Genomic DNA, 22,931 nt, shown 5'->3' with positions numbered 1-22,931 from the left:
AGTAATAAAGTACTTTTTCTACACAATGTAGCATTTTTATCTAAAACAAATATTAAGGGTAATATTTTAGTCACTCTGTGATGTTCGTCGTCAGAATGAGACCAAAGCGCAGCGTTGAAAGTGTTCATAATTTAATGTTCACAAAAACACTCAAACAAAAGGAGAAAACGAAAGCGCACAGTTCTGTCAGGGAAACAACCTAAACAGAAAACAACTACCCACAAAACACAGGTGGGAAAAAGCTGCCTAAGTATGATTCTCAATCAGAGACAACGATAGACAGCTGCCTCTGATTGAGAACCACACCCAGCCAAACACAAAGAAATACAAAACATAGAAAAAATCCAAATCACACCCTGACCAAACCAAAATAGAGACATAAAAAGCTCTCTACGGTCAGGGCGTGACACACAAAAATATATTTTACATAGGAATAAGAATGACTGTTCAGTACCTTTTTAATATACAATTAATAACATTGTTTAAATAATATAAAGTTGTAACTATTCCAACGTTGGGATACACATAGGCATTTGAGGAACTCAACTTGTGTAAGCCTCATTAAGCTACCAATGTGTCAGTGCTCACCCTTAACATGTGTTGACAATACAACAGAATAGATTGACCAGAATTACATGTACTCTCACAGGTGGCCAAAAATAACTATTTGACAGCCACGCCCTATTAAGCCAAGCCTCCAGTCTTCTGATCTAACGCTGTGGATCATAGCTCAATAACCCAACTGAAGCCTTGTTCACAGTGCAGGCCTTAATGCTCGGATCAGTTTTGTTTTTTAAATCAATTTTGGACTACTGACTGTTAGTTACAAGTAACCAAATCGAATTTGTGTGTGTTCAGACAGCAGTAATTTGCTGACATGGCTACGCTAGTGGTCATAGTAACAACAGGTGTGTGTTCGCAGTGGTGTAGGCTGATTGGTGGTGGTGCTCATGCTTCCTATCGCTCAGAAGTTATGTAGCAAGCTAAGGTGGCAACAATGCCGGCCACGGATGTTTCCCAGTTGCTTTGAATGTTCTAAAGTATAGTGTAAGAACACTTTTAAAGCCTCAAATAATAAATTATCCAACTTTCAAAACGAGTCATTTTTGGTTAGCCACAGCAGTCAACTAGCTAGCTAGCCACAGCAGTCAACTAGCTAGGTAGCCACAGCAGTCAACTAGCTAGCTAGCCACAGCAGTCAACTAGCTAGGTAGCCACAGCAGTCAACTAGCTAGCTAGCCACAGCAGTCAACTAGCTAGCTAGCCACAGCAGTCAACTAGCTAGCTAGGTAGTTGTTTAGCTTTCTAGCACATTCACTAATTTGTTTGTAAACAATTAACAAGCAAGTTAGCTACCACATGTTCTTGTCAAAACTTTAAACAGAGTAGCTAGCAAGCAACAAGATATGTCAAATAACAGTCTAAAAGCCACTTGAGGGTAAATAAATCAGATTTGACCATTCAGACACAAGTCACATGGCCAGGAATCAGATTTGTATCTGATTTCAAACCACCTACAAAGGTAACATGGCTACACTAGAGGTCATAGTACAGGTGTTTTTTGGCTGTTCAGACTGCGGGAGAAAGAACAGATTTGAATCGGATATGCAAATAAATAGGATTTGAGTCACTTCAAACTGCCAATGTGAACAAGGCTTTCAAGTGACCCAACTGAGTCACCCAGCATATTTTAAAAGTGTACTCTCTAGGGCCAGTGGTGAGCTGTGGAGGCAGAGGGCGGCATGACATGGGATTCAGGGAACTAGTAGGGGGCACTTGAAGTGAAATGTGTGTGTTTATTTTGCCACTATTTATCAGGTAAGTCATTGAGAACACATTATATTTTACAATAACGACCTGTGTGTTTGTGTGTGTGTTTATGTTTTTAACATGGTAATACAGGTATATAAACATTGAGTAAATGTAGATATGAGGGCACAAAAGTGGAGCATGAAAGTTCTTATAATGCCCATATTTAGTGTTATTGATGCTTCTGTGACATTCTTTCTTACGACATTGGCAAACAGTGACTAGTGGACAGAGTTGGATGATGCGGACTGTTCTTGCCTTGCTCTCTCATGTCATTTCATTGTTAGGAGGCGTCCTGAACAAGGAAAAGACATGGGGAGAATCTCAATTTCTTTCTTCTCGAGTCCTCTCACCCCTCCTCCTTCTCAAAACCTATTGGAGGCGAAGGACAGAGAGGAGGGACCTCTGGCTTTGTCATCCAATGGTTGTTGAGAGGGAGACGAGGAGCGAGGACGCGAGTTGCGACAATTGAGATCTTTTAATGAACTTTTTCTATTCGTTGAAATGATAGGTGTGTCAGGGGTGTGTGCTTATTTTGCTTCAGCTGTCAGTTATGACGTCAGTTCCGGCGGGTGGGTCGAGCTCTGTGGTCTGTGTAGTGGGGAATTTTGACAGCGACAGCGTTGTTTAGGAGACAAACAAGGACGTGTAGAAGGGGGCTATTTTTCTCTCCTCGTTCCTCCCGATCTCGCACTGACAGTTTCTCAACGCACCTAGATTTCTGACGATATGGCGGCTTCAGATCGGGCTGTCTACTGTAAGGTAGATCAATTTGAGCGCTTTATTACTGCACATATCGATGTGAATTGCATTACTTTATGTACATATGGTGTTGACAGAATTGAAATGTTACGATTCGAATTTGCCTAATTTCATCGACTGATGTTTTTGATGGAATTTATTCCGTTCATATTTATAGTTTGAGCAAAATAACAGAACATCTATGAATAGATAGTGTTGCAACAACATACCTGGGGCCATTGTTATTGTATAATCTGATTTCACATCGAGCACGCCGGCGCATCCGACATGGATATCGATACATGCTTTTCGTGATGTAAGGCTGATCATAACTCCCGTAATCTGTTACTACTATGAATAAACAGCTGCCCATGAGAGTTTTGTGACAGTCTTATACTCCAAGTTGCACATGCAAGACATTGTTCAGTTATTTTTCCCACGCATAGACTAGGCTACATGTTGCACTGCACAGTCCTTGAATCAAAGTAACAAATGTTTGCCCTAGTGGAGCCTTACCCTAATCATGGGAGCTTGAGAGAGATGTTCTATTTTAGGATATGCATTTAACTTCTAGAACATGTTCAAGATTTTTCTCATTGCAGAAGTGTTAAGTTAAGACAAAAACATATATTTTATTGTCCCATGCACCAGTTAGCCTACACTTTGAAGTTTATCTTGATATGTCAAATAGGGGGGAGAGGTGCTGTTGAGGACATATTCAGTGATGGAGATAAAATGTTTGTCTGGAAGGACAGTTGTTGGAGCGGCATGTAGCCTAGAGGTTGGAGCATTGGGTTCGAATCCCCATGTCGACAAGGTGAAAAATCTTGAGCACGGTACAGTACTTAACCCCAATTGCTCCAGGGTCGCTGTTGATAATGGCAGGCCCTGGCTGTGACCCCACTCTCTGAGGGTGGCATTCAGTGCCAAATTGCACACTTCCTCTGTGAGTCTGAAACTTGACCCAAATCCTGCTGTACCTGTCCCAGTCCAACCAAGCTACAGGAATGCTGCCTGGGTTTTTCCACATCCAGGCTTGTTGAGATTTTAACCCATTTGTTGCCTTCTTTTAGTCATCCACAATTTTTCTGAATTTGTTACACATGGGTCACAGTATTCTCTGTGAGGCTTGGTAAGGATATACTGTTAGACGTTTTGTAATTGTATCAGTAACTTGTATTATTAATCAACAGTATTATATTGTATAAACTGAATACAATAGATTACCGTAGAATGCACAAGACCTTTCTGTAGAATGCACAGTAAAATACCATAAATGTGTTTTACAATATTAATTATGGTGCATTGTGGAAGGGGAGTCTCTGACAATGCACCATAATTAATTCTGTGTTACACATTTAATTTATTTTACTGTGCATTCTACAGTGTTTACAGAAAGGTATTGTGCATTCTACGGTATCCTACTCTCTTCAGTTTAGGGAGTCTCTGACATATTTCAAGGTCTGCTTTAAATAAGCTATATTTGGGGAAAGGGGATACCTAGACAGTTGCACAACTGAATGCATTCAACCAAATGTGTCCTCCACATTTAACCCAACCTTTAAATCAGAGAAGTGCTGGGGGTTTGCCTTAATAGAAGCCCAGGAAGCAGTTGCTGAGATTTTTCCACCTTGCCGGCTCAGGGATTCTAACAAGCGACCTTTCAGGTCCAACGCTCTTAACAGCAAGGCTACCTGCCGCCCATATTTGTTGCAACTGTGAGTGAGAATGCTGTATCCCCACAGAATACGATAATATACTGTATTTTAGGAATTCTACAAACCTTGTCCTGAAACGCTACAGTAACTTCCTGGCCAATTGCTGCCAGTAATTTACTGTGATTCAGAATACAATATCAATACTGCATTTTTGGAGTGCCAAACCCCTTTTGAACACTAGTGGGTGTGTGGTATTGTTGTTTCTTACTCATTAACATATTTTGAGGTGTGTCTTATAAGCAGCTATATTTGTTTCACCCGTTGGTGAGAATGCTGTACCAATTTAACTGGTATGTGGTAGTGGTTCCCTAACAATTATGTTTATATAGGATACAGATCAAAGTAGCAGCAAAACTTTTTTTTATTATGGAGTTTGGAGAGCTAAAACTACTAAATATCAAGGCATTAAACCCCTCTCTCTCAAAGCTACTCTTAGAGAGGCACATCTGATGTTTAAAAGGTGGCTCTTTGCTGTTATACAGATTAAAACTATCAATTTCTGGTGGATTGACAATGGAACCCTGTTTAAAGTAACCTTATTTTAAATGAAGCTTTACAGAGTTGGCTACAATTCCAATTTTATCCTCCAGAAGAAGCAATACAAAATTATAACCAACTAATCGCAGGTCTGCCACAAAAATGTAAAAGGCAATTACTTAAAAGAGAAAGGAATGAATTTGTTTGTCTGCCACCAATTAAAGATCATAAATGGTTTTAAAATAGCTAATTTAAATCGTTAAAAAATCAGTTTCACTTTTTGTCAAGAGGGTTGACCACTATGCTACGTACAAGATAGTTGGGAACGGATTTTCGATGTCCCAATACCATGGCATCGGGTTTATGAACTGATATACAAGACAACAACTGATGCATCAATTTAGCTTTTTTCAATATAAGATATTATATCAATTTCAACAGTCAGACAGTTGCAGACTCTGCCATGAGGTAGAATCTGTAGAGCATCTTTTTTGGTACTGTCCATCGGTAGCTTGTTTTTGGAGTCAGGTCCAGGAATGGTTGTTATGCCATAATATCAGGGTGCGGTTGGACCTGGAAACTCTATTGTTAGGCAATTTGAAGGACCACAGTCAGTCAATAGGAAATATCATTGCTGCCTTGAGTAAAATGTTTATTTTCAGGGCAATTTTGGCACAAATGTTGCAAATGGGGAGGTTCAAGTCCAGAGTGTGACGCCATGGGAGAATGGAGGGATGTATTGCTTGGGGAAATGTTACAATGATCATTTATTGGGAAATGTGGGTTGATCTGTGGCTGTCTGAAAGGTAGAATTGATGAGTGTTGAAATAGTTATATACACAAATGTACAGTGCAAATGTTTGAGGTCCTCCAATCAGGGGTGAGGGTGGGCGTAGGATTATTGTATGTTTTGCTTTTCGTTATTTATGTTTTGTGGTTTGGCTTCACGCTGTGTGCTGGTCCGGGTAGTTATGGGTACGCTCGCTTCCACGCTCAGCTGGGTGTCGGACGGGGCTTGGTTTTTCCCGCCCTTGGAAAATCACTTTGGGCCGGGGGCAGGGCCTTGCCGTGCTTGCATCTCGGGGCGGGTGGGGGCGAGCACACCCTCTGACCAGAGAACCTTTAATATTTGAGTTGCTAGCCATGTCCCTTTGATCTGTTTTGCCCAGTAGTCACTGTCAGTTTAGATGCTTTTGTTAAAGTCTAAATTGCAGGTGATATAAAACACAAAATATCAGTTGGTATGCTGAAATATACAGTATAAATAGTTAAATATGCACTATTAGAAAATGCTGATTTTATTTTCAATACAATTCAACAGCAAAGTACTGTTTTGCTGTTTTATTATATATTTACTGCAGAAAACTGTAAATGATGGTTTATTGTGGAGAAATATTGTGGGAAGAGAAATAATCGCTGATCATATTTTAAGGCTTTGTTAGTGGTTATATTTGTTGCATCCTTTAGTGAGAGTGCTGTACCAATTGAAGTGATATGTGGTAGTAGTTCCTTAATAATACAATTTATACTGAATAAAGATATACTGAAAAATAAATGCAACAATTTCAAAGATTTTACTGTGTTACAGTTCATATAAGGAAATCAGTCAACTTTATAAAACATTTTAGGCCCTAATATACGGATATATCATATGACTGGGAATACAGATATTGCATCTGTTGTTCACCAATACCTTTTAAAGAAAGTAGGGGCGTGGATCAGAAAACCAGTCAGAAAACCAATCTGGTGTGACCCCCATTTGCCGCACACAGTATCTCCTTTGCATAATGTTGATCAGGCTGTTGATTGTGGCCTGTGGAATGTTGTCCCACACCTTTTCAATGGCTGTGCGAAGTTACTGGATACTGGCGTGAACTGGAACACGCTGTCGTACACTTCGATCCTTATATGCTCAATGGGTGACATGTCTGGTGAATAAAGCAGGCCATTGAAGAACTGGGACATTTTCATCTTCCAGGAATTGTGTACAGATCCTTGTAACATGGGGCCACGCATTATCATGCTGAAACATGAGGCGATGGTGGCGGATGAATGGCATGACAATGGGCCTCAGGATCACGTCACTGTATCTCTGTGCATTCAAATTGCCATCGATAAAATGCAATTTTGTTCATTGTCCGTAGCTTAACCCCACCATGGGGCAATCTGTTCATGACATTAACAAACTGCTCACCCACACGACAACATACACGTCTGCGGTTGTGATGCCGGTTGGACGTACTGCCAAATTCTCGAAAATGATGCTGGAGGCGGCTTATGGTAGAGAAATTAACATAAAATTCTCGGGCAACAGCTCTGGTGGACATTCCTGTAGTCAGCATTCCAATTGTACACTCTCTCAAAACTTGAGATAAAACTGCACATTTTAAAGTGTCCTTTTATTGTCCCCAGCACAAGGTGCACCTGTGTAATGATCATGCTGTTTAATCAGCTTCTTGATATGACACACCTGTCAGGTAGATGGATTATCTTGACACAGGACAAATGCTCACTAACAGGGATGTAAACAAATTTGTGCACAATATTTGAGTGAAATAAGCTTTTTGTGCGTATGGAACATGGGACCATGAAACATGGGACCAACACTTTACATGTTGCGTTTATATTTGTGTTCAGTACCACCAGATATCTTATGATATACAGGATATCTGACTATATCTGGTTAGTGCTAATACAGTACTGAGATATTCACTGTAACTTGATGCCAGAACAATGAAATACAGTGTAATACAGTATTTTGGTAGATAGTGTGGTCTACAGCTTATCATGAGGTACTCTACCTCAGGCAACCAATACCTTGAGACTTCCTTAATATTAGACATCACGCACCAGCTGTTATTGACAAATAGACACACACCCCCACCCTTCGTCTTACCAGACATAGCGGTTCTGTCTTGTCGATGCACAGAAAACCCAGCCAACTGTATATTATCCGTGTCGTCGTTCAGCCACAACTCAGTGGAACATAAGATATTATTTTTTTTAATGTCCCATTACTAGGATAGTCTCGAACGGAGATCATCCACTTTATTCTCCAGTAATTGCACGTTGGCCAATAGAAAGGATGGTAGAGGCGGGTTACCCACTCGCCGACAAATTCTCACAAGGCACCCCAATCTCCGCCCCTTGAATTTCTGTATTTTCTTTACATGAATATTGGGGATTTGGGCCTGGTCTTGGAGAAGCAGTATATCCTTCGCGTAGGACTAGTAAAAAAAAAAAAATCTTTGTCCAGTTCGAGGTGAGAATCCGCTGTTCTGATATACAGAAACTATTTTCGGTCATAAGAGACAGTAGCCGCAACATTATGTACAAAATAAGTTACAAACAATGTGAAAAAAACACACAAAATAGCACAGCTGGTTAGGAGTAAAACGGCAGCCATCTCCTCCGGCGGCATCGTGGGCGGGTGGTTTGCCGATGTCAACGTTGGGAACAGATTGTCCCATAGTGGCGGTGGGGTTATGGTATGGGCAGGCAGAAACTACAGACAACGAACACAATTGCATTTTTATCAATGGCAATTTGAATGCACATAAACGCCATGCCGAGATCCCGAGGCCCATTTATTTCAAGGTATCTGTGATTTAAAGATGCATATCTGTATTCCCAGTCATCCGTAGATTAGAGCCTAATGAATTTACCAATTGACCAATTTCCTCATATGAACTGTAACTCAGTAAACTCTTTGAAATTGTTGCATTCATATTTTTGTTCTGTATACAATTATTTTCAAAACCAATGGATCCTTAACTTAACATTTTCAGTAACGTTTATAGACACGTTTTAATTGCTGTGACTGTGATAAGTGTTCTTTTTATCAACCTTCAGTGACTGCAAGTTGCTAAGGGCAAGAGTGCCCTCTAAATTACCAAAATGTAAAAATGAAAACTTGCAAAGAACACTGGGTAATATGTCGCGGCATGGGTAATTCCAGTAATATACTGTAAATCAGAATGCAGTAAACATGTTGGTACTGTAAAATGGATTACCATAAAATGAAATACAATAGCTGTAGTGTAAAATAAATTACAATAAATTATTGGCAAATTGCTGCCAGTAATGCACTGTACATTTTACTGGAATTGTTTTACATTCTAGCCTGGACACAAACTGACTGCAGTGGTAGTTGATGGTTACATAATAATTATCTTTGGTAGCTGCCTTGGGGCCCTTGTCCATACTGCCAGGGGTGTGTGGACGTGGAGTTTGCCTTTAGTTCAAAGGTCACCCTCCCATCAGTGAAAACTTTCCACACTGGCCCTTATCATGCTTCAAAGTTCTGCCATCTGCCATGGTTGCATATCCCAAAGTGTTCATGTTCCTGCACAAGGAGGTCTACTCACTTTCCTTCTTTTGTGCATGTAGGCTGAACTATGTTGATTGCAAGCTGAAGTTCCTGAGGACCGCATTTTCAGTTGCAAAGACTTTCTATAAATTGATCTGATATTGATGTATGAAATATTCCTCAAGAGTCCTTCAATGTGCACCTGCAAAACTGTTCTTTCCGCTGCACCAATGATACGGGGGATTTGAGCTGCAGGACACTTCTTCCACCAGCAGCAAGTTGGTAGTTGCCTGTTGAGTTGGTTACTGACAGAACCCAATGGATCTTCTGTAGCTTTCAAAAAGGTATCCTTTCTCATCAGAGCTTTCCATTCAACTTCACATCATGGTGCACGGCGCTATAGTGTAGAACCACTGCAGATGAATAGTACCTGCATAATGGCTATGACCCACAATCTCAGGACATAGTCCCTTCCTAACCATCTGTTGTACATGTTTAGTCTATTCCTATGGGAGCAATGGGATACTTCTCCTGTTCTGTTCTTAGGCAGTATGTTTCTAAGTGGCTTGACTGCACTGTGAGAGACTTGTCTGTAGGAACTTGACATTGGTGGAAAAAGTACCCAATTGTCATATTTGAGTAAATGTAAAGATACCTCAATAGAAAATGACTCAAGTGAAAGTCACCCAGTAAAAAACTATTCGAGTTAGTATGAAAGTATTTGGTTTTAAATATACTTAAGTATCAAAAGTAAATGTAACTGCTAAAATGTACTTAAGTATCAAAAGTAAAAGTACAAGTGTAAATCATTTCAAATTCCTTATATTAAGCAAAGCAGACGGCCACATTTTCTAGATTTGATTTATTTACGAATAACCAGGGTCACGCTCCAACTCTCAGACATAATTTACAAATGCAGCATGTGTTTAGAGATTACGCCAGATTAGAGGCAGTAGGGATGACCAGGATGTTCTCTTGATACGTGTGTGAATTAGACCATTTTCCTTTCCTGCTAAGCATTCAAATGTATGGAGTAAAAAGTACATACTTCACGACATTCCTGAAGAAAAGTAAAAGTAAATATTATTAGTCAAGTCATGTACAGATACCCCCCAAAACAACTTAAGTACTACTTTAAAGTATTTTTACTAAAGTACTTTACACCACTGGAACTTGAGCCCTGTAATTGTCTTGGCTGCTTTAGACAGCTGCATAGGAACACAGAGCGATAGAAAGACAGAGGGGAGGGCTTTACTTTTTCCCTCCTCAAACAGGACTTTCCGGTTTCGTCTTTACTGCTTTCTTTCTTGCATATATCACCTTTGATTCTCTGTGATTCCAAAAACAACATGTCAGTAGGTTTACAACACATCGTCCTCTTTCAGAAGCCTGGTATGCGTGTTCATTAGGGAGGTGAGAGTCCTTCTGAAGACAAATGTCACCATAGAGCAGTATCAAGAGGCTGCTGTAGTTCAGAGAGTGTGTTCATGGAGGTATCGGCGGGCGTGTTGGTAACTCTGCGTGTCTGTGAGTGCATGCGTGCGTTCGTGCATGCACGTGTGTACTTGTTTGGCGACGTGTTTATGTGTGTGTACTTCTCTGCCTGCGCGACTGAATATGTGAGGATATATGCGAGTCTCTTAAAGCCGATTTATGCTTGATGCGGGTCGGAGGCTCCGTACGGAGGATGTGGTACAATTGCGGCACCTCCAGATGCCAAATCAAGCTCCGTATGGCGATGCCGTGCGTTTCCCAAATGTTTTAACTTCCCAGGTGCTCCATTATAGCTCCACATTTACATGATTGGTTGACGGTAGGTCAGGCAAAACGTCCTGTATAAACACAAACTCCCTTCCCTGACAACGTCCTTCACAACAGCTCTGCTCTGCTCCTCAAAGTGCAAGAAGTATGAATCCCCTGACTTCTGCAGAGGCCGCATCGCAGTAAATGCTATACAGCCAATGCAAACGCCGGATTGACAATGCTTTTTGCTTTACTCTGCTATCCACTCCTCTTAGATGCTAAGGGATCAGTAACCCCACAGTCCTCCCATTGATGTCAGAGACTACAGGGCCCTTCTGGTATTTCTCAAGCCTGTGTACACTCTTAGAAAAAAGGGTTCCAATAGGGTTCTTTGCAGAGGGATAGGTTTTTTTTATCAGAAAACTTTTTGAAATAAAGTATTTTTTAATGATTCTTCAAATGGCAAGAAGGGTTCTTCAGATGGCAAGAAGGGTTCTTTGGAAGGCAAGAAGGGTTCTATATAGAACCATATATCATATTTCCCAGCATGCGCTATTGCGGGTGATTTTCAGAATTGTTTGTTTTAATATCTGTTTTGCATATACATTGACTGGTTGATTAATTTCATTATTATTTTTTATTTAACCTTTATTTAACTAGGCAAGTACAACGACGGCCTACCAAAAGGTAAAAGGCATCCTGCAGGTACGGGGGCTGGGATAAAAAATGTAAAATACAATAAAAAATATAGGACAAAACACATATCACCACATGATAAACACCAAAACACTACATAAAGAGAGACCTAAGACAACAACAGCATGGCAGCAATACATGACAACAAAGCATGGTAGCAACAGAACATGACAACAACATGGTAGTAACACAATATGGAAGCAGCATAACATGGTAGCAGCACAAAACATGGTACAAACATTATTGGGCACAGACAAGAGTACAAAGGGCAATAAGGTCGAGACAACAATACATCACGTGAAGCAGCCACAACTGCCAGTAAGAGTGTCCATGAATGAGTCTTTGAATCAAGAGATGGAGATAAAACTGTCCAGTTTGTGTGTTTTTTTGCTTGGCATCTTAGTTAGTTTTGCAGCTGGGGTGTAAGAGGAGCGATTACGATAGAGGAAGCCAAGTCTAGATTTAACCTTAGCCTGCAGCTTTGATATGTGCTGAGAGAAGGACAGTGTACCATCTAGCTATACTCCCAAGTACTTGTATGAGGTAACTACCTCAAGCTCTAAACCCTCAGAGGTAGTGAACAAACCGGTGGGGAGAGGGACACTCTTCTTACCAAACCACATTATGTTTGTTTTGGAGGTGTTCAAGAACAAGGGTAAGAGCAGAGAAAGCTTGTTGGACACTAAGAAAACTTTGTTGTGGAGTGTTTAACACAAAATCCAGTGAGGGGCCAGCTGAGTATAAGACTGTATCATCTGCATATAAATGGAGGAGAGAGCTTCCTACTTCCTGAGCTATGTTGTTGATGTAAATTGAGAAGAGCGTAGGGCCTAGCATCGAGCCTTGCTGTACTCACTTGGTGACAGGCAGTGGCTGAGACAGCAGATCTTCTGACATTATACACTGCACTCTTTGAGATAAGTAGTTAGCAAATCAGGTCAAAGACCCCTCAGAGACACCAATACTCCTAAACCGGCCCACGAGAATGGAATGATCTACCGTATCACAAGCTTTGGCCAAGTCAATAAAAATAGCAGCACAACATTGCTTAGAATCAAGGTCAATGGTGACATCATTTAGGACCTTTTAAGGCTGCAGTGACACATCCATAACCTGACCGTAAACCAGATTGCAAACCAGAAAGAATACTATAGACATCAAGAAAGCCAGTCAGTTGATTATTGACAAGTTTTTCCAACACTTTTGATTCACAGGGCAAAATAAGAATAGGCCTATAACAGTTAGGATCAGCTTGATCTCCCCCTTTAAATAAAGGACGCACCGTGGCTGCCTTCCAAGCAATGGGAACCTCCCCAAAAAGGAGAGACAGGCTTGGCGATGATGATAGGGGCTGCAACCTTAAAGAACAAAGGGTCTAGGCCGTCTGACCCAGATATTTTTGGGGGGTCAAGTTTAAGGAGCTCCTTTAGCACCTCAGACTCACTGACCACCTGCAGGGAGAAACTTTGTAGCGGGGCATGGGGAAAAGAGGGAGGAGCATCGAGGCTAGTCGCATTAGAAGGGGTAGGAGATGGTGATTAAAGAGTGGTGATTAAAGAGCTCAGCCAGATCACGGACGACCAAGGGTCTGAACCTGTTTTTAATGCTCATTTTCTTTATGGGGGTGTGTTGGTTAACAATACCACTGAAAATATAAAAAAAGAAGGTCCAAGCGTCTTCAACAGAATGGCTCAAGCTGATTCTATACCATTTTACAGAGGCCAGTTCATGAAGGAAGGCTTGCTCAATAAAGTTTTTTAGCAAGCATCTATGACAAATCGGGACAGGTCATTTTACTGAGCAGCCATTACGAACACAGGCTGTAAAACACTGATCACTAAGGTCATTACAGGAAACACCAGACTGATACCTATCAGGATTATTTGTGAGGATAACATCAAGGAGAGTAGCCTTTTCTAGGTGTTTGGAGTCATACAATGGGATTGGTAATAATCTGAGAACGATTTAGGGAGTCCCATTGCTTTAGGACTTGGTCAGGTTGTTTAAGCATGTACCAGTTTAGGTCACCAAGCAGGACAAATTCAGACTTAGTGTAAGGGGCCAGGAGTGAGTTTAGGGCAGGTAGGGTACAGGCCGGTGCTGATGGAGGACAATAGCATCCAGCAACAGTCAACAAAGAGCTATTTGAAAGTTTAATGCTTAAAACCAGCAAATCAAATTGTTTGTGGACAGACTTTATAGAGACAACTGAGCACTGAAGATGTTCCTTGGTAAAGATTGCCACTCCACCACCGTTGGAAGATCTGTCTTGACAAAAAAGGTTATAACCAGAAAGGTTAACAACAGTGTTTAAAACACTCTTTCTTAACCACGTCTCAGTAATGACCAACACATCTGGATTAGAGCTGTGAACCCACACTTTCAATTGATCCATTTTAGGTTATAAGCTTCTAGTGTTAACGTGCAGAAAACCCCGAAATCAGTGAAGCCGATATCATAGCACAAGTCAGAATTGGGGCTAGCAACAGTAGATGGGCCAGGGTGTACATGCACATTTCCAGATATCATCAGCAGTAATACAATCAAGGCACAGCAGAGGACAGGGAGAGCTCTGCAGTGCTGATTTTTTTATGACATTTGAATGTGCATTAGATGGCAACAAGATAATATTGTACAGCAATATCATCAGGTAACATGAATACAAAGCCGGCGAGAAGTTAGAATAGGATTGGAGGCCTTGTAACCAATAGAGAGTCAGAGTCCCGAGTGTGGGAACAAACATAGTCTGTCCCACGGTTGGGTAAACAAGCAAGTTCATAGTCAACAAAGCATGCAAGAGTCACGAGGCAAATAAAGCACAATTTTAAAAAATCTAACGACTTAGCCATTGTAAGTTCAAAGTCACTCGCCCCAACAGTGCGTGTGTGCTGGAGGCGAGTGAAAAGTCGGGAGAGGCAGGATTGTGGCTGGGGTACCTGTACCAGATGGGAGACAGGCCAGGGCAGATGGTGAACAGATCGCCAGGTGAAATCCAAACAGCAGTGCAGCAGGCAATGGGAGTAGGTGTCACTCACTTGGGAGAAGTTTTTTTCGGGAGGCAGATTCCTTGTAAAAAATCACAGTTAGCTAGCTGATGTAGCAAGTCTCTGTCCATCATTTAGTTTCCACGTGGAAAAGGAAGTCATTAGCTAGCTATATCTCTTCAGTTTCGGCTTTTGGAGGTTGCAAGAAGGATATCTTCTGATATGATCAAAGCAACAATATTGTTTCTTATTGAGATAATTTACAATGAAAGTGTCCTGGCTGCATATCAGTTCAAAATAGAGATGAATCCAGGGGTTACTGTATTGTAATGTTCTCTGCACAGATGGAGGGGGCTTCAAAGGTCTCTGCATTTGGGTGGGGGAGGCTGTGAAACTCTCCTGCCAGGGCTTTGAGACACCTCACTTCACACCTCAGTGCTAATTGATTTGATCTGATCTGTTCTGTCCTAGCAAACTTAATTTAGCATTCAGTCCTTACAACGTAAAATATATCATTGTAATGTATTTTTCTTCTTGCCTTTTAAAAGTATCTTCAGACTAAACATGACTCACTCAGTTCCAGGTGTTTTCAGGTTTCTTCTGCTTCTTTTGCTGTAGAGACCTTGGAAATATGAATCTTTAGTAGCAGGAATCTTCCAGGTCATTTTGTCCAACATCAGGTTTTAGTTTAGAAGTTTTGATTTGGAGTGAAGGTTATGTTGTGGAGGGTAGTATCCTGTATATGTCCTTGCGGAAAAATCGAAGTTTACTGTATCTATCTTTTTGTAAAAACATGCGGGAGCCCATCTGCTCATGATCTCTCTCTCACTCTTTGTGATGCTACACAAAGATAAATAACATACAATCTGTTAGTGGTAGGTCTCATTGCACCCATTACTGGGATGGTTGTTCCAGTTTAGATGATTGTGGTAGTCTCAGTATTTAATCCTAATTCTGAATGCAATGTTGTGGGTGATAAAAAAAAATCCACACGTCCTTCTGATAAAGTGATACAAGTATTAGCGCACTGTTTTGAAGCAAACTGCTTAGCAATTTCCACGCATGCCTCGGAGCTCCGGTATCAAACGTACTTGTGGCCTGTAAACCAGGGGCTTCCTAACACCACTGTGTTAGGATATAATTAGGCCCTCAACGATAGGCCTTCTGATATGTATAATGTATTGTCATAAATATTTAAATCGTAAAGGCTAATAACACAGGTGGAACCGTTCATAGAGGGTTCTAAGAAGAACCTTTAGATGATACAATGGTTCTTGTTAGAACCCTTCATAGAGGGTTCTAGGCATAACCTTTCATAGAGTGTTCTAGGTAGAAACATATATATATATATATATAGTGGATTCTATGAAGAACCCTAAATAGAGGGCACAAAAAAGGGTTCCGCTATGGGTAAAAACTTTTTTATAAGAATTTTGACAAACTAAGGTCCTTGGAGGACACCTTACAACAGTAAATAACATAGAAGTCTCTTTCGCTTTCTCTTTGTCACTCTCTATCTGTCTTTGTTTTTCCCTCTATGTTTGTCCCGCTCTCTCTCTAGTATCCATTGGATTAGCTCCAGGGACTTATGAGAGAGATACAATTTGAACATCCTCTGAAAACACAGCCTGACTAATGTCAGTCCCATCTATAGGATTGGGTCATAGCCAAACTTAATGTAAGCTGCTCTGGACAGGCACTAGCCTGAGGTACTGCTCGGGCAGCGCCATCATCATGGCCCACTGATGTCAGCTGACTGACTGTCAGGGTAACTTGAACCCCAAGGGGCTTACATCTATGATGATAGTAACGGGCTCCCTTGAGTGTCTCTCTCTATCTCCGTAGCTGCTCCATAGTGGTGGAGTCAAGGTCTACTGTGTCTATCTGGCAGGAGCAGCGGTGTATTTGACTAAAGGTGTGGGAGGTGGGGATAAGGGTCAATGTGCCGGATAAGGGTCAATGTGCCGGGTGAGTTGGAGTTGGGGTAGGGGTCGGGCACGTCTGGCCACATGAGGCCTGTCTAGAGAAATTGTCATCAATCACGTAGCTTCAGCCTCTTCTGCTCAAGTAATGTCTTATCCATTACTGGGTTAAGCCCTGACCAGTCTCCGTAGATGTTCGACCATAGATGTACTGTAGAGCCTGACTCCGAGTATAACTGCAACGTATTAACGTTTTCCCTCAAACAGCCTGATCGGTTGATTGGATGAGCCTGGGTATAAGTGGTCACTCATTATCAACAATGTACTATGGAGAAGGGCTGTTCCTGCTATATTCCTTGGAGCTTAATTAAGATTGTTTATAAGGGTGATACCCAAGAGTCTTGGTTGGTCAGGAGTGCTGGTGTTTTCCAGTGGTTCTGTATGCTGCAAGTCTGTATGCTCATTTACACTGGACTGTGTGGGAATCTTTGAATCCGTGTTGTGAAGAGAGACATACTGTGCATATATATATATATATATATATATATATATATATATATATATATATATATATATATATATATATATATATATATATATATATATAATATATATATATATAATGGGAAACTGTCGCAGTTCAAATATCTTAGAACCTATTTAACATATGAATGTTGTTTAGAATGAATATAATGATTTAAGCTGACAAAATAGTAGTGTGTGTGTGTTTAAGAGGCACACAGACTGTTAGTGTGAAAATAGGGCTGTCCAAGCACTGGCCCAGGAACAGTTTTGTTTGTCAACTCCAACTGTTAGTTTAGGTTGCATTGATGCACTAACCCTATCACAACTCCCTCAGGCTGAAACAGCAGCAGTAGTAGTGTGTAGTAAACTACATGGACTGGGTCATTCCATGAAAAGAGGGCCTTTTGGGTCAAATCATTTGGTCCAAAATAACTATTTATTTCACCTAGTTTTAACATTCTGTGATAAAGAACACAATTTCAACTTCAGAACAAACATACAGTTGAAGTCGGAGGTTTACATACACCTTAGCCAAATACATTTAAACTCAGTTTTTCACAATTCCTGACATGTAATCCAAGTACAAATTCCATGTCTTAAGGACCACCACTTTATGGACCACCATGTCAGTTAGGACCACCACTTTATTTTAAGAATGTGAAATATCAGTGGAGTGGAGAGTGGAGAGAATGATTTATTTCAGCTTTTATTTCTTTCATCACATTCCCAGTGGGTCAGAAGTTTACATACACTCAATTAGTATTTGGTAGCATTGCCTTTAAATTGTTTAACTTGGGTCAAACATTTCGGGTAGCCTTCCACAAGCTCCCCACAATAAGTTGGGGGAATTTTGGCCCATTCCTCCTGACAGAGTTGGTGTAACTGAGGTTTGTAGGCCTCCTTGCTCACACACTCTGTTTCAGTTCTGCCCACAAATTTTCTATAGGATTGAGGTCAGGGCTTTGTGATGGCCACTCCAAAACCTTGACTTTGTTGTCCTTAAGCCATTTTGTCACAACTTTGGAAGTATTCTTGTGGTCATTGTCCATTTGGAAGACCCATTTGCGACCAAACTTAAACTTCCTGACTGATGTCTTGCGAAATTGCTTTAATGTATCCACATAATTTTCCATCCTCATGAGCCATCTATTTTGTGAACTGCACCAGTCCCTCCTGCAGCAAAGCACCCCCACAACATGATGCCGCCACCCCTGTGCTTCACGGTTGGGATGGTGTTCTTCAGCTTGCAAGCCTCCCCCTTTTTCCTCCAAACATAACGATGGTCATTATGGGCAAACAGTTCTATTTTTGTTTCATCAGACCAGAGGACATTTCTCCAAAAAGCACGATCTTTGTCCCCATGTGCAGTTGCAAACCGTAGTCTGGCTTTTTTATGGTGATTTTGGAGCAGTGGCTTCTTCCTTGCTGAGTGGCCTTTCAGGTTATGTCGATATAGGACTCGTTTTACTGTGGATACTTTTGTACCTACACTTTTCGCACCAAAGTATGTTCATCTCTAGGAGACAGAACGGGTCTCCTTCCTGAGAGGTATGACGGCTGCGTGGTTCCATGATGTTTATACTATTGTATACTATTGTTTGTAGAGATGAATGTGGTACCTTCAGGTGTTTGGAAATTGCTCCCAAGGATGAACCAGATGTGTGGAGGTCTACAATGTTCAGGTCTTGGCTGATTTTTCTTTTGATTTTCCTATGATGTCAAGCAAAGAGGCACTGAGTTTGATGGTAGGCCTTGAAATACATCCACAGGTATGCCTCAAATTGACTCAACTGATATCAATTAGCTTATCAGAAGCTTCTAAAGCCATGACATAATTTTCTGTAATTTTCCAAGATTTTTAAAGGCACATTCAACTTAGTGTATGTACACTTCTGACCCACTGGAATTGTGATACAGTGAATTGTAAGTGAAATAATCTGTCTGTTAACAATTGTTGGAAAAATGACTTGTGTCATCCACAAAGTAGATGTCCTAACCAGACTTGCTAAAATTATAGTTTGTTAACAAGAAATTTGTGGAGTGGTTGAAAAACGCGCTTTAATGACTCCAATCTAAGTGTATGTAAACTTCCGACTTCAACTGTGCTTCCCATCTCATGAGGTTAAATTCCCAAAAGTGACTATAAAAGTGGCCATTAAGGGCCTCCCGAGTGGCGCAGCGGTCTAAGGCACTGCAGTGCTTGAGACGTCCCTACAGATCCGGGTTCGATCCCGGTCTGTGTTGCAGCCAGCTGTGACCGGGAGACCCATGAAGTGACGCACAATTGGCCCAGCGTCGTACGGGTTTGTGGAGGGTTTGGCCGGCCGGGATGTCCTTGTACCATCTCGCTCTGGCGACTCCTGTGGCGGACCGGGGCGCATGTACGCTGACACGGTTGTCAGTTTTACTGTGTTTCCTCTGACACGTCGGTGCAGTGCGGCTTGGCAGGGTTGTGTTTTGGAGGACCACAGCTCTCGACCTTCGCCTCTCCCGAGTCTGTAAGGGAGTTGCAGCGATGGGACAAGACTATAACTACCAATTTGGGGAGAAAAAGGGGTGTACAAATTTATAAAGTGACAGGGTTGACAATTTCATCTTAAATTATTTTTTTCGTATTTGAATGAAAACACACTAATTTTGGAATTGTTAACATGGTTTAGTTTAGGTACAGCAAAGAGGTATGTGATTCAACTGTTAAATTGAAGGTTTTATCAATGTACACACCTAACATGCTGACCAGACCGGCTCCGCGCATGCGTCTGCGCGTAGCATTGTGCACATTTAGATTTTGTCTATCCCTACCAGACATGTTCATGACACGAAAGTTAAAATACCAAAACCAACAGTGAACCATCTGTATTAATTTGGGGACAGGACACACATGAAACATTCATGGACATTTAGTTAGCTTGCTGTTGCTAGCTAATTTGTGCTGGAAAATAAACATTGGGTTGTTATTGTATCTGAAATGCATATGGTCCTTTTTTAGCTGTCGAATTTCTGTCAAATTTTTATCCAGTTTGTGTCATACAACATTGTGTTTTCCCTACTCCGACAATAAGTCAACAGATAAAAAGGGGAAATCTAGTTCGTTTTTAATTTTCTTTGATAAATCTCTCCCCGTTCATCTTTCTTGTTCTTTTTCTGTGGATTTTATATGGCGGTAGGCAACCAACTTTAAGGTGCATTTCCGCCACCAACTGGACTAGAGTGTGGACCTCAGTCACCCACGTGGGTATATGCTCTTAAAAACCAATGAGTAGATCGGAGAGGTGGGATGTGCAGCGCGTCAAGCGTGTAAAATAGATCCAAGTTATATTTTAGCGCCTGGCTACGCAGACGCCTGTTGACACGCAAGTCGTGACCTAGTTTCCTGAAACGGGTCACATACGCTGAGCACTTGTTGGCTGCTTTTCCTTCACTCTGCGGTCCAACTCATCCCAAACCATCTCAATTGGGTTGAGTTCGGGTGATTGTGGAAGCCAGGTCATCTGATGCAGCACTCATCACTCTCCTTCTTGGTCAAATAGCCCTTACACAGCCTGGAGGTGTGTTGGGTCATTGTCCTGTTGAAAAACAAATGATTGTCCCACTAAGCTCAAACGAGATGGGATGGCGTATCGCTGCAGAATGCTGTGGTAGCCATGTTGGTTAAGTGTGCCTTAAATTCTAAATAAATCACTGACAGTGTCACCAGCCAAGCACCCTCACACCTCCATCATCCTTTTATTGACACTGCGTCTCACAAAGACACAGCGGTTGTAACCAAAAATCTAAAATTTAGACTCATCAGACCAAAGGACAGTTTTCCACCGGTCAGATGTCCATTGCTCATGTTTCTTGGCCCAAGCACGTTTCTTATGTTTATTGGTGTCCTTTAGTAGTGGTTTCTTTGCAGCAATTCAACCATGAAGTCCTGATTCACACAGTTTCCTCTGAACAGTTGATGTTGAGATGTCTGTTACTTGAACGCTGTGAAGCATTTATTTGGGCTGCAATTTCTGAGGCTGGTAACTCTAATGAACTTATCCTCTGCAGCAGAGGTAGCTCTGGGTCTTCCTTTCCTGTGGCGGTCCTCATGAGAGCCAGTTTCATCATAGCGCTTGATGGTTTTTGAAAATCTTGACATTTTCCGTATTGACTGACCTTCATGTCTTAAAGTATTGATGGACTAACGTTTATCTTTGCTTATTTGAGCTGTTAATATGCCATATTATCGACTTGGTCTTGACTATCTTCTATATTCCACCCCTAACTTGTCACAACACAACTGATTGGCATAAACACATTAACAGGCTGACTGCACCGCTCGCGTCACATGCGTGAGTGTTGCAAAATAAATGTAGAAATCTATGTTATTAAATTATTGCACCCACACTGCTCCCGAGCGTCTGCGTTGCCAAGGGTTAAAATAGAAATCAGTTCTAATTCTGACGCAGATCGTGCTTCAAGTCCTGCCTCTCCCATCTCCTCATTGGTTTATAGAAGCAGGTACCCACGTGCCATTTCCTCATTGGTTATACCCACGTGGGTGACTGAAAGACAAACGAGGTCGGTGGCGGTAATGCACCTAATTTATGAAAGTTGCCAATCGCAATATAAAGTCCAGAGAAGAAAAAGCCTGGAAGGAGGAGAGATGACTAGAAACGATTCGGTTGACCGTTTTATGTGTGGATTAATTGTCGTAGTAGAGGACCTTGTGCATTTCAGGTAAAATAGCAACTCAATGTTTATATATACCAGGACAAATTAGCTAGCAACAGCAAGCTATCTAAATAGGACAAATTAGCTAGCAAGTGCAAGCAAGCTAGCTAAATTGCCATACATGTTTAATGCTTTTTAACCTGTCCCCAAATTAATGTAAGTGGTTCAGAGTTTATTTTGATATTTTAACCTGCTTGTCGTGATCGCGTTTGGTGTGGGGGGACAAAATACATTTATGCATGATGGCTCACGCGCGCAGCCGGTTTGGGTTCCGTGTAAGAAGGAAAGAAATTCCACAAATGTATTTTTAACAAGGCACACCTGTTAATTGAAATGCGTTCCAAGTGACAATCTCATGAAGCTGGTTGAGAGAATGCCAAGAGTGTGCAAAGCTGTTATCAAGGCAATGGAGAGCTACTTTGAAGAATATCAAATATAAAATAGATTTTGATTTGTTTAACACTTTTCTGGTTACTACATGTTTCCATATGTGCTATTTCACAATGTAAAAAATAGTAAAAATAAAGACCCTTGAATGAGTCGGTGTGTCCAAACTTTTGACTCGCACTGTATGTGTACATTTATTTTGCAACGCTCGCGCACGCAACGCGGAACGTCTGATCAGCATGTAATGTCTGAGAGACATAAAAGGCACTCTATTCGTGGAATGACCCAACTGGCCGTCGCCAGGCCTGTACGCACGTCACTGCATGCCTAGATTCCAACCTAACAAACATGTAGGCTGACTTGGCAGCCAGACAATGTCATACTGGAAAATGTAACAGGACCCACACAGCTGTCTAGTGGGGAGAAGTGCTCCCAATGTCTATCTCCCAACATTTGTCCTTGTAGTAGTAGTATTCACCTCAGAAACAGACAGAATTCACACATCGGGAGGTCAGACCCTGTTCTGTTCTCAGCCTCCTCATGCTTTCTGTATCTGTCTGTCTGTCACTTTGTTTTCATGCACATGCTGTTCCTGCTGTAATCCGAAGGGGAGAAAAGCTCATTGTTGTGCGTCTGCTATTGTTTTAGCCCGTCGGGCTACAAACAAGTAAGAAAATAATTCGGTGAGCTTACTTCACACCCGTGACAAATGACCACCATTTACACGCTCCACAGAATAAAGAGGGACCTTGACCAAATGCTGCCCTTCATGCACTGACATTAAACTACAGTTCCTTCAGAAAGTATTCATACCCTTTTGACTTATTCCACATTTTGTTGTGTTACAGCCTGGATTCAAAATGGACTACTTTTTTCCCCCTCAAAGATCTGCACACAATACCCCGTAATGTTAGCA

At 41.4% G+C, this 22,931-nt stretch overlaps 1 protein-coding gene across 3 annotated transcripts in view; it reads left to right on the top strand.

The window, feature by feature from the left end:
* Positions 1-1,734: 1,734 nt before the first annotated feature.
* LOC129862674 (peroxisome proliferator-activated receptor alpha-like) overlaps positions 1,735-22,931 on the top strand; it is a 56,640-nt gene continuing 35,443 nt past the window's right edge. The window contains exon 1 of one of the 3 annotated variants that reach the window (XM_055934559.1): positions 1,735-1,818. The gene's annotated coding sequence lies outside the window, so the exon portion shown is untranslated. Of the gene's footprint in view, positions 1,819-2,377; positions 2,572-22,931 lie in introns of those variants that run through there. The other 2 variants (XM_055934558.1, XM_055934557.1) reach the window with 2 other exon arrangements.

The sequence above is a fragment of the Salvelinus fontinalis genome, chromosome 9 (genome assembly GCF_029448725.1).
Source record: "Salvelinus fontinalis isolate EN_2023a chromosome 9, ASM2944872v1, whole genome shotgun sequence".
Lineage (NCBI taxonomy): Eukaryota > Metazoa > Chordata > Actinopteri > Salmoniformes > Salmonidae > Salvelinus > Salvelinus fontinalis.
The sequence above is the reverse complement of the archived record's forward strand: the minus strand, read 5'-3'. Positions and strand labels throughout refer to the sequence as shown.